At 41.2% G+C, this 13,736-nt stretch overlaps 1 pseudogene; it reads left to right on the top strand.

The window, feature by feature from the left end:
* The window catches only part of LOC115417170 (transcription factor E2F8-like), a 15,026-nt pseudogene extending 2,508 nt beyond the window's left edge, over nucleotides 1–12,518 (top strand).
* Nucleotides 12,519–13,736: the final 1,218 nt, after the last annotated feature.

Genomic DNA, 13,736 nt, shown 5'->3' with positions numbered 1-13,736 from the left:
CCAGTTGAACCGAGAAGAACTACCCTTTAAATGCCCTGTTTATTATGTAAACAACTTTTTTTTTTTTTGATGCTAAAAAACTGGGGGGAAAAAATTCTCAATATACTACATAATACTTGAATAACTTTTTTCTGATTATTTTTTTTATCCTGGCATATGTCAATGATTAACACCAACATTGGTTAATATGTATTATTTTTTGTTCTAGGTCAAGTGTTTAATGCTAAATGTGTCAGTGTGCATTTTTTACTCACTTGGGTGAAGGGTGTTATTGTAGGAATTTAACACTGTTTATAATGTGCTGATTTTAGTGGCTGGGTCAGAATTTTAAAAATCATGAAAAAAATAAGTTCTTTTGAATTCTAAAACAAATTCCGAAAAATAATATGACCTTTTATAACATGAGGTGCAAAGTGTGCATTATATGCTCGCCCGGATACTAAAAGTTTTAAAATCCTGTAATTTAAAAAAACTCTTGTAATCCTTTAATTATACATTTTCAATAACTAAAAGATTATTGTCTTTGCTTAATGTTGTCATTTCTTTAAAACATGTTAGATTTCATAATCAAGGACTGAAGAAAAACCAATGAAGTGTTTCCAGGGGGAATTTTATCCCATTATTCCTGCAAACACGTCTTCTCATTCACTTTTTCTTATTTTAAAAATGTTGTGATTTTTTTAACCCCTTGTTGTCGTCATCGTTACTTCTAAGTATTATTGACATCAGTATCTTGACACCAACGTGGATTTTTATTTCATTCCAGAAGCACATCATTAAGATATAAGTTATAGTTGAGTTTTGGCGGTGACACATATTGATTATTCTCTTAATTACATTTAATAATGCCACAAAAGAACAACTTTTGAATTCTGATGCAATACAAATTGTGAAAAATAATATGACCTTTTATCATTTGAAGTGTGAAGTGTTGTATAATACACTCACTCAGACACCAGAGGGTTAAAACCGACATCATCTTGGTTCTTGTTCGGTCTCTGTGTCGCTGTGATCAGGTTTTTAAACTCAGTTCTTCGTTCCTTCAGCCTCCGTCACCAGTCGAAAGGACAAATCTCTTCGTGTGATGAGCCAGAAGTGTTGTGATGCTGTTTCTGGTGTCGAACCCTCGGGTGGTCAAGTCTGGATGTGGCTGCGAAGATCCTGATCGGAGAAGACCAGGTCGCAGATCAGGACAAGAACAAGTTCAAGAGTGAGTGTTGAGATCGAGATGCCAATGTGTTTTTATTATTTGGCAGCAATGAAGTAAAAATGAGTTGGTTTGGTTCTTTAAATGACTTGTATTTATGTTCTAACAGTCGCCACTGGAGTCACAGAATCTTTATTTAGAACCACAGGTGTCAAACATATGGTCTGTGGGCCAAAACTGGTGCTTCAACGGGTTCAATCCGAACCTTGGGATGAATTTGGAAAGATCATACAAAAGACACTGACTGTCAGTTGGATAAAATAAGACATTAAACACCATTAAAACCCAGTTAGAAACAACCATTTGTACAATATGTACTAGACCAATGGTTTCCAACCTTTTTTGTCTCGTGACCCATTTTAACATCACAAATTTCTGGCAACCCCAGACATTCAAAAACTGAGACTTTTTTTTTTTTTTGCTAAAATGTATTTGTTTTGATCATGTAATAGTTTGCTACATATGTGCAAATAAAGGTTAATTTTAGAGGACATTTTGTCTATATAATGATATTATTATGGACGGAGGCAGAAAAGCCAGGTGTAATTACTGCACAAAGTGAGAATTTATTTTCCTTGGTCAGGATATGTACAGTCAGGAGTTAAGACTTTGATAGAATATGTTCATCTTAGTTTGACAGAATTACTCAGAAAAGGACAGTAATTTAATTGAATCTACACTTATCTTTAATTCAAAATTCAACATTAATCAGTGAGGAGGAGGGACAAAGTGTTGTGCGGTGGCCTACTTTCTCACTTGTTTTTGATTTTGCTTTTCGCAGCCAAAGTTCGCCGCTTGTACGATATCGCTAATGTGCTGCGAAGCCTGAAGCTGATCGAGAAAGTCCACGTGACGGAAGAGAGGGAAGGAAACCGGCCTTCGAATGGTCGGACCTGAGGAGTTTCAACCAGTCAAAGGTATTGTGCACGCCACTGCTGACATGACGCTGTTTAATCTGAGGAAATATTAACAGGATTAGATTAGATAGAACTTTATTTGAACAGAGCCATCAGGAAATTAAGGTTCCAGTATCAGCAGCACAACAGTGACTGTACACATAAGAAAAACTAGTGAAAAAACAGGCACATTAGAAAGTAATAATAATGAGTAATTATGTCATAATAGGCACTAGATATGCAGATATAGTTGAATAATTTAGTCTAGTTTAGTTTATTTCAGACACAATCATAATACAAAACATAAGGGGGAAGAAAATTAAAAAAAAAAAAATAGAATAGAAAAAAGAACAACTGTTTGTGTCTGAAAGGGAGTATGAAGAAGCCATCACTTATCCAGTCCCACCCCCCAATTCCAGTCCTCAGACTGTTAGTACCCAAGTAATCACATGTTATACAACATAAGATTATGATAAACACACCCCTACAAACCTGTATACCCATACACATACAGTCACATATATACCAATTTATATCTACATCTGTACACCAACCCACATCCACACCCCCATGTATATGCACACACACCATACAATATAACAACCTGACAATCCAAATAATCTTCACACCCTTCGTTGAGCCAGATATTGTGGCAAAACCATTTCTTTGTACATTTTTTTTGAATGTTTGGACACTGCCTGATCACAGGATAAAAGTTATAACAGTGATAGTGAAGTTATAGGTGGTTGTAACAATAATACACACTGATGGCCAAAAAAAACAAGTCGCCACCTAAACTTAACTAAGCAAATAGGTACGAGCCTCCGATTGGATCATTACTGTACGGGCAGTTATCTTTCAGCTTCAGCTTTCAAAAAGCAAGTTATTTAACTCCCAACTGATGCATTAAGTAGCTTCTCATTTCTTAGGCAACCATGTCAAAGACACATCCTGTGGTCGTGGAAAAGATGTTAGTCTGTTTGAGAAGGGTCAGATCATTGGCAGAGAAAATATCTAAGGAGACTGCAGAAATGACCGAAATTGGGTTATGAACTATCCAATGTATGATTAAACACTGGAAGGATAGTGGAGAACCACTGTCTTTGAGGAAGAAATGTGGTTCATACTATTTCCACTACTTAATTCTATATTTTTCTTTTACAAGCATTCCTAGTTGCAATACTTTTATTTTGTACTTTTTATTTTTTCTAATGTAAATAAGTGTGCCTTCTTACTGTCATTTGTTGTGCCTTGTAATTTCATGCACTAAACTGGAGAGCTCTACCTCAATTTCGTCATACTTGTACAGTGACAATATAGAGATTCTGATTCTGGTAGGAAAAAAAAATCCTGATTGATTGTGATCGGTGATCACTCAAACGTTTGGTGAAATCAACGAAAAACAACAGTAGAACTCAGGGCTGTGTTTAATAGTGAAAGTAAGAGCATTTCCACACACACAATATGAAGGGAACTGAAGGGGTTGGGACTGAACAGTTGTGTAGCCTTAAGAAAACCACAAATCAGTGAGGCTAACCGGAAACAAGGCATCAGTTTGATAGGAAGCATAAACTGACGACAACAAAACAAACACTGCACAACCTAAACTGCACATTCCCACTGGTGGAGCCTCAGACATTTGCTCCATCTCAGACAGTTTAATGTTCTTTCCAGATGTGGAGAACTTTTCATCCATTAAGAAGACTCTCCTGGAGTCTCGAACGTCTAAAGACAACTGTGCCAAAAACCTGTTTTCATCTCCCACCGGGAAACGCAGCTTCACCCGACACCAGTCGCTCATAAAACTGGCCAAAAGCATCCAGGACGACAGACGCAAGATCAACTCGGCCCCCAGCAGCCCCATCAAGACCCCCAGTGAGTACCTTCACAGGACAGAGGAGAGTCAGGGATATGAACCAAAACCAGGATCTGGATTTATTTCTGTTTTAATTTAATTTCCTTTGAAGCTGCTTGTGTTATATTACAGGGTTCGTATGAGTGCTTCAAATCCTTGAATTTCAACATTGTGTTTTCAAGGTCTGAAAAGTGCTTGAGTTTTAGTTTAAGTCCTTGAAAGGGCTTGCAATTATAACCAAAGGTACCTACAGAGGGGTGATACATTTCGTAAACTCAAACTGTCAGAAATGAAAATTAGTGGGTGTTCTGGGGTCAACTCCAGGTACATTTTTATCTTAGTCTTTGTCTCAGTGCGATTTTGTCTGAAGAAAGCCAAGTGGCTTCCGTTTTATGGATAAAATAAAACGTGTGTGTTCTCCTTTAATTTCTAAACTTCATGCTATTCTGAAAGATAATTTTAGATGTTTATAGCATAATACATCGTTGTGATCAAAAGTGGAAGAAAAAAAATGTCATTTTGAGTATATGTATTTCTGTAGATATGTATTTTACCCCAGTGATAAGGTGGTGTGCTGGAAAAATGTGGAAAATGACCCTTAAAAGTACTTAAATTTGACCTTGAAAAATGTGCATGAACCCTGATATTAACAAAATCATCCCAGAATCACATGTTCAGTGTGTAACTTATTGGTTTGTTGTGTTTTAGGTGACTCAAACACTGATTTTCCCAGTAAAATGGCCACTCTGGCTGCGATCTGTCAACTGGAACGTGACCAGGCATCTGCGTACGTTGGCTTTATTTGACTCTTTTTTTTTCTTTGAGCGTCATATTTTTAATACCATGTTATTCTGAACGACCAAACTACGTGTCTGAGTTTTAGTTTGAAGAAGAATCTGCTTCATGTTTGTTTCAGGTCTGCAGTTGAAGATCCAAAGCCTCCTCCTCCTCCTCCTGCTGCCACCGTCACCACCACCACTGGATCGGACCCCCCGGAGCCACCTCAGACTCCATCACTAACCCCGACCCAGGACCCCGCGGCCCCCACTACAGTCCACCTGACCCCCCACACCCACTGCTGCCCCAACCCCCCGGCCCCGTCGCCTACATCCCTGCTCAGTGTTCACCCCTGATCCCCGTGCTGTTGCCGCAGCAGCAAGGGGGCGGGCCTTATGCCGTCTACCTGCAGCCGTCTTCGGTCAGGCCACGCCCCCTGGCCCGGCCGCAGCCCACCAGCCTCGCCGTGCGCTCCATGACCTTCGAGGACAAGATGGGGCAGAGTCCAACGGGCCAGGCCGCTGCCAAGAACCTGACGGCGTCCAGAGTGTCTGACATCAGCCCGCTGGTGCTCAAACGGCTCCCAGAGGATTCTGGGACGGACGTCAGCCCAAACAAAGCCAGGAAGACGGAGACTAGCTTCAAGGTGAGAAGACAGATGTGGATATACAAGCTGTAATTAAAAATAAAGTTGTCCTCTGAAGAGGGGGTGTGGTGGCGGGTTTAAAAAAAAGATTTTTTTTTCTATAAAAGTCAAGTTAATAATTTAAATGCTGTGATGTCATCAACATGTTTTTGGAGAAATATCTGGAATATGAAATAATAACTTAATTATAAAGATGTTCCAAGAAAACCACCTCATCTAAGGGTTAATACTGTCCTGGTCCGTCTTCCCTCCTGTAGGACACGTCTCCAAAGCTGTGTGAGATCCTACAGGCTCGTCTCAAGTCTCGCCGGGGTGGTCCCCTGTCCAGCCGGCCGTCCCCCCGCGCCCTCCACCTGGACCCAGAGTTCGTCAACAGCCCCAGCGGCACCGTGGTCCATACGATGAACGAGCCAAGTGTCGAGACCTTCCTGGACCGGGACGAGAAGACGGGCAGCCTGGACAACGAAGCCGGGTTAACACCGATCAGAGCCATCCCACTCACACCGGGACAAATACACACAGAGGTACTTGAACGCATCATTATACCTGAAATAAAAAGGATTCCAGGACGTTAACCCCTTCATACCCAGTGTTCATCTGTTCTACAGCTGTTCTCTGGTATTTTCATGGGTTTGGTTATTTTAGTTTCATATCAGCAACACAGTGGACACTTCTGCATCGTACCATACACTGACACCTATTGGCCAGTTATGGGAAGTGCCATATATATATATGTATATATCAGGGATTAAAGTTCTCCATCACCACGACGGATTTCCGTCAAATGGCAAAATTGAGGGGGGAAAAAAAGTCATATTGAAGTAACTTCCCCACGTGTTTCGCGGAGTCCAGTCGGCACCGCGATCCTGTCCTGGGTCTGCAGGTGTTTAACACAGGCACAGGGGGCTGATAGGTTTAACAGTGATGATAATAAGATGACTTCTTTATTTTTATGTCGGGAGGAGAGATTGATGACTATTTATCTTTGGAAGGAAACGCTGCTCATTCTGTGCCTCAGAAACACATGGACAAGTTCAGCTTTACCAAAGTTCAGCCTCCAGACGCTAACTTTAGTTTAGTGCTAACAAGTAGCTTTCATTATGAAAGAACCACAGCGAAAAGGGAAGAAGACAGAACTGATCTATGTACCTTCATGTTTGGGTTCATAGCTTATCTCCTCTTGCCGGTATATGACTAGTGTGTGTTTGTGTGTGTGTGTATGTGCCCTTCCCGTGCGTGCGGCTGTGCGCGCCGCAGCCTTAAAGGTCCCGTATTATGCTATTTTTCAGTCACGTCATATAGGTCTCAGAAGCCCAAAAACATAGTATTTAAGTTTGTTCGCCCCAAAATCATCCTTTTTTCGGAGTTTCAGCGGTCGAAAAAGTCTCTCTCACCAGCCCTCCTAAGAACAGGCCGTTTCTGGGCCTGCTTCCGGGTATGCAAATGAACGCATCTGTCCACGCCCACTCCCCCTCCCCTCTCTGGGAGAGGACGCGGCTTCCGCTAGCGGTACTACGCGCTAATGTTGACTGTGAAGCCATGGCTCTCGTCTACAATACACATGTCTCAGACAGAACGTCTTTCCAAACACTGGCTTTCTTTGCCTTGAGGCGTGATTGAGCCCCGACGGAAAACGGCGGTGTTGTGTTGGGTTCGTGGACCTGACACGGAAAGACGCCTGCCACCACTAATGCAGGCAGCTGCTAACAAGCTTGATGCTAACTATACTGATGCCAACCACAAAAGGCCCGTGTTCAAAGTAGTTCTGTTGAATGTCTCTTGATATTATCAGCTCTTGCATGTTAACGGGGACGCAAACGTTAGCAGCAGTAACCGAGCTATGTTAGCTGCCATGCTAACGTTAGACGTACACATCAACACCCACCAGCTTATCCGTAATGTAGGGTTATGCAGTAAAGATACAAAAAAATGATAAGAACTTACATCTCCCACACTTGTACTTGGGTCATGAAGCGTTGGTACTGCGTCCTTCTTGATTCGGAGTCTTTGTGCTAAGCCGGAGCTGTATGGGCCCATGTTACAAAACACTCGTCCGTGAAATGCCGGGGACACACATACAAGCATTTGGGAATGTTGTTTGGTCCATGACCATCACAGATAGAATCCAGACACTTTTTACGGAGAGGCTCGGAAGTGGGGAGCAAAAATAAACTATCGTGTTGGTGTGTGCAGCCAACAACACCACAACTTGCGTGTCTCGCCTTCGCCATGTTTGTTGTCCAAGAGGTACTTTGCCAGGGCGGGGCTCGCTTTGCGAGGGTGGGGGCACAGTCAGGGGGAGGAGTTAAATCTGCTTATGTCGTCATAAACGGAGCCAACTCAAACTCGGCCGTTTGAGCAGGCATTTTCACAAACTGTGGTGTAGCAAGGCAGGGAGGAAACAGACAGTTTTCAAATTCTAACCTCATAATGTGGCTACTGCAACACACACTACTATAAGAAAACTGTCACAAAGTCAGATTTGCATAATACGGGACCTTTAAGCTCCATCTCAAACTGCGCGAATCAGTCGTACAGTCAGGCTCACGATTCCTGTTCTCACACTGCACGGACCGACGCTCGTATGCGACCTGACTGCTCACACTGTAGGACCATACACCAGAGGACGCACCACACGTTCGAGTGTTGTATCCGGAAATACAACGTTAAAATACCAAGGAATTCGTAAAAGTGCATAGACGATTGAGTATTGGTGTGAGCCACGAAATGGTAGTGCTAAACAAAAACCAACGAGCTGCTTTGGTAATATGTGCCATTATCTGTGAGGAATCAAAAAAGAAGAAAAGACAACGATGTGTTCGGTGCAGGCATTGATTGTCCAGACGTGGACAGTATGGGCTGTCATCCTACAGCAGGAACTAGAGGTAAGCTGCAAAAGCTAAACTGCACTAGGACAACAGCCAGCTACTGTTAGCTTGTACGCTACTGTACGCATCTGTGTTCGCGCATGCACAGTGTGAGAATTTGAGGCACATCGGCTCGTGGCACTGCTTTGACAGTACGATACACTCACGAGGAGCGAGCAGGATTTCAAACAGCTCCGTTTTCCTTGCGAACACACGATTGCTGGTCGTGAGGTGGTCGTGAGGTGCTAATCGCTTCTCTTTACCCCATGTACACTGCACGAAGCACGACACACGATTAGAGGCACATCTGGCCCGATCCCAGAAAGAGTCGCACAAGTGAGAAATCGTCTCTAAACTCGCACAGTGTAAGGCCGCCTTTAGGTGGTTACACGCCCGACTGCATAAGTGCTTTATTTTGACCCGTTTAGCATCTTATTTCTATCTGTGTGGTACAGTACGAAGATAAAATTGAATGACTGAGTAACACCCTTGGTATTTGCAAAGCCACTGTATTTAAATACCCTCAGAGAGTATCTGGAACGGAATATAATTTCTGTTTCAGTTGACGTAATTTCTTCCAATCAAAAGAGATCATGATATTGGTGGGAGGGGGTTGTGGACGCAGGTTTGATGACGTACAGATTATTTTGGCTAGCATATACGACATCATGGATACGTTTGTAGAGGAAGGTGCTGAAGTGGTAACTATTGAGAGATGCGTGAAAAACAGATGTAAAAATAGATCCGGAATGACCAAGCTTGAAACTTTTGGTTTCAGTGCCAAAAAGCAGAAAAAATAAGAGATTAGTTGGTTAGGGTTACATTTACACAGACATTTTCCCCAAAATTCATGTGCTGTTGGAGTTGGAGTTATGTTTTAGGAGTTCCTAAATTGTTAAATAAAAAGTTTTTCACTCATTTTTTGCAGTAAGGTTTTCTTCTAAGTATTCTCACTTGCGTCAAAGGTTTTCATACCCTTTAAAATTAACCAGAGAGCACCAAAATTGACCTGAAGCTTTAAAAATTTTCTGGGGGAGGACCCCCAGACCCCCCACCAATACCACTCATGACATTTTTTCTATCCATGTTACTAATCTTCTACACCTGTACACTCTCCCATTCAGTGTGTTTTACAGTATTGCCAAATTTGACTATATAAACGTGTACGCTATAGTAGTATTGTATTGCATCATTTTTAATAGTGGCCAATGATATTGACCAGAAGAAAATTTTCAGTCAGATGAAAAATTTTTGCTTTAATCCCTGGTACATATATATATATATATGTATACATCCCATAACTTCCCATAACTGGTAACTTACTTACTTAGTTACTTAAAACCAAGATGGCCACCAGGAATATCTTGTAAATCCTTGAGGGTACAAAAATATGCAGCGTCAAGTAACATCTAAGGATTAATATCATTCGTAGAAATTCCACATATTTATTTTATATTAGAAGAAATTTGCAATTAATCCCATGTTGACTGAATTGGACCCTATGCATCACTGGTTGTTTTTCCACTGTAATTCATACCATTACTCTAGCTTTACTGTTCTTTATAAACCTAATCTGCACTAACATGTTTAATGGAAATCAATTGATAATTGTTATTAGAGTGGAATTATTTTTATTTTTATTTTTTTAAACAAAGAGGGTATTTTTGCACACAGTAAAATGAATAACAGTTAGTAGTAGAGTGTCTTAAAATGTGAGAAAACATCAGATTAGCAGCAGTAAACATATTGTTTCCTAGTTTTCACACAGTTTATAATTTTCTGATATTGGTTTGTTACATATTTCTTTGTTTCAAAAGTTAAACACATGGTTTTTGTAACTCCACAAAAAAATAGGTTAATAAAAATTTTATTTCAATCGCATTGTTTTTTTCAAGCCTTAAGACAAATGAAAAGACTCAGGGAGAACATCTTGCCCACAGTTGTCATAATTCATTCATGAAAAGGTTAAAGTTGTGTGTAATGTGTGTTTTTCTGCTCGCTCAGACTCTGGTCCCAGCTGGATACCTGATCCCCATCTCACAGCAGTCGTTCATCGGATACAAAGAACTTCAAGGATCAGGAAAAGAAAACAAGGCCTCGACTCCTACGTACAACATCTACCAAACACCAACAGCAGGTAAACACACACACACAGATTATTCATTCTGTTGGGTCTAATGGATCTGAGGATCTGCACAGAAACATCTACTGCGCAAAAGTCTTCAGTTTTGTTCTTTTCAGGGTTTTAATGAGTTCACATATTTATTTCTGTCTCTCTGTTAACCCTCTGGTATCCAGGTGAGCATATTATACACACTTTACTCTTCATTTTATGAAAGGTCATTTTATTTTTCACTATTTGTATTTGGTCAGAATTCAAAAGTTGTTCATTTTTGCATGATTTTGAAAATTCTGACCCAGCCACTGAAATCAGCTGTAATCAGTGTATTGACATTCAGTCTGTATTTTATACATGAATAATTAACCCTGTAACGCCAAACGTATCATATTTGATACATGAGTTTTGAAGCCCTCTACATGATCAGTGTGATTTTTGTCTTGTTTTCTTGAAAAACCTGATGTATACAGTAAGATACAGGCAATACACAGATAATCCACCAGGGGGAGGAGTTCATTCACCAGAGGCCTTTCCAGTGACACAATAAGACTGTCATTAATGAGGAAGGAGGAAGAACTTTGACAATTTTGAAAAAGAATTACCAATTTGTTAGACATGTTTGTGTTCTATAATGTTTTTGTTTGTTCAAAAATAATGTTTGAGCACTGAGACCTGATGGATCAAATATGATACAAAATTGAAACTCATACATGGAAATTGATATTTGAAAAAAAATGTTTTGTGGTTGTTCAGAAGGACCAATAAAGGCTCCAGTTTCAAAGAACTGGAATTATTAACTGAATTAATCGAACACACACCTATTTTTGACATCGGTACAAACAGACTCAACACAGAAACGCTCTGACCTGACTGGGAATCAAACCTGAAACCTTCTGTCTGTATCATCTGACTCATGGCGGTTGTGTCTTTGTCGTCCCCAGGGTCCAGACCCGCTGTCCCTCAGGAGATCACCCCCACCAGCCTTCGTGTCCAGAGACCCTCCTCTGCCTCCCCCCTGTCCGCCCAGCAGCGAACCCACAGCCCCAGCCCCGCCATCCTCAACTTCACCCTCCAGAACCTGGGTCTGATCTCCAGTTCCAGCCCCGGGAACGCCTTTGCCACCCCCCAGACCCCTGACACCTCCAACAGCCTGTCCAGCCCCCTGCCCGGGGCCCCCATGGCCCTACATCAGAGAGGGATGGTCTTCATCAAACCTGTGTCCCCGGTGACGGTCCAGCAGTCAGCCCCGGGCCAGGTGGCCCTCATCAGTCTGCAACAGGTAGATTCAGACCACCAAGAAATTAGACCACCTGAAAACTGCCAGGACATTAGACCACCTGAAAACCACCGACCGCCAGGACATTAGACCCACGAAAACCACCGACCGCCAGGACATTAGACCACCTGAAAACCACTGACCACCAGGACATTAGACCCCCAAAAACCACCGACCGCCAGGACATTAGACCCCCAAAAACCACCAATTTCTTGTGAATTCCTTCAGATTAAGATGAATCTCCCATAATCCTCTGCTGTTTTTCCATCCTCCAGCCTCTGATGACAACTCCTAAGGGGGCAGGGCTTCCTCAGCACAGCTTCTTCCACACGCCCGTCCCCCTCTCGCCTCTGGCTGCTGTGGTAACCACCGGCGGACACACCTCCAAAGGTGTCTTCGTGGCTCAGAGGAAGCTGGACGTGAGCAGCGAGGACTCCTGAAGGACGGAGACATTTCAGACGTCCTCCCTGAATTGGACGAACCAAGAGTCTTTTTTTATTAGTATTATTAATAATTTCAATCCAACATCACTAGAAATTAACGAACACTATCTCAATGTGATTCTGGAAACGTGTCCAGAACTGAATTGTAGAGGACATTACCAAATGTAAAAGGTTTATTTTTTCTTCTTTGATTTGTTTTGGTTTAATTATTTCTTCTGATTTGTGTTAAATTCACTTTCCAGGGTTAGTAAACGTCTCAGTGGTGCTTTTAAAAACACAGACGTTGAATATTTTTAGATTCTTTTGGGAAGGCGCTTGTACATGATGGGTCATGGAGACTTTTTGCACACGTGTACAGGTGAACTGTTACTCCTTTCAAATGAAATGAGAATAATATGCAAGTTTAATTTATAAAAGGAAACTGCTGATGAACACTGATGTACTGCTTCGTGTTTAATACAGTTTTTAAGAATTTGTCTAAAAGGGCATCATTTTATGTATTTGGTGTATAAATAATTAAAGGCTCTATATGTAGTATTTCTACCGAAAATATTCAAAAATGACCTAAATTCTTAATAAGTATTAGTTTGTTCTGATGTTACGCCAAAGTGAACTGTTTTACAGAGATCTGCAGTGATCATTGTATGTGTTACTGTGAATACATGTAACCACTAGAGGGAGTAGTGAGTCAGTAGCCTTGTCACCCAAGGCATTAAAATCTAATGCTGAGAAGTCAGTGATTAATGCATCAAAATGTGATGAGTTGAGGATGAGAACCATAAAGAAACACTTGTTAGAGTCAAAGAAATGAAGTGTTAAAAATAAACCCACTAGACTCAGCTGTAAATGTAAAGAATGGAGTTTGATGATAAATGCCAGTGTGTCTTCTACACGGGTGAGTTTGATTATGAGAGTATAAAGTTATTATGGGATTTATTATCTTTGCTAAGTTGCCGTGTGTTAATCCATGGTTCAGACTAAACTGTGGTGGTTCTGAACTTGTTTGTTGGATTCAAACAGATCTTTAGTTCAGCTACTGACAACACAAACCGAACAGAAAACAGGTGATTAGTGGTTTTACTGTGGCTGTTTTCAGTCTAAAAACAGAGCTAAGCTAACAGAGCTATAATATAAACTATCAGCTGACAAAGCACGTGAAGATCATTAGTGATGTCCTGACTGGGGGGGGGGGGGGGGGGGGGGTTGCTGATATGGATCTGATACCAACTTTTAAAATTTTTTACAATTTTGAATTAAATTTGGAGTCATTATTTATAGGTTATTATACTATTATTTTACTTAAGATCACAACTGGGCTGAATGGAACCTGAACTAAAACAACTATAACACCTTTAACGCTTAATAACTTTAGTATAATTTTTGCACTTTGCAAATTCATACTGTGGGACAAATTAGAACCTTTGACAGGCCGGTTTTGGACCACAGGCCGTATGTTTACCACTGCTGTAGCACATCTATGGACAAGTCCGTACAGGTGTTATATGGGGGTGCGTTCTGTGCCGTACATTAGTGATGCACGGATCAGCGGAATACTCACAGGGAGGGTCAAAAGAATGTTAGTTTATTTGTGGGGCAGGTTGGGGAGGGTCAAATAATTCCACAAAAGCCCTGGGGGTTGAAAAAACCCCA

This window comes from Sphaeramia orbicularis, chromosome 3 (assembly GCF_902148855.1).
Source record: "Sphaeramia orbicularis chromosome 3, fSphaOr1.1, whole genome shotgun sequence".
NCBI classification, from domain to species: domain Eukaryota; kingdom Metazoa; phylum Chordata; class Actinopteri; order Kurtiformes; family Apogonidae; genus Sphaeramia; species Sphaeramia orbicularis.
This window is presented reverse-complemented; position numbering and strand designations above follow the sequence as displayed.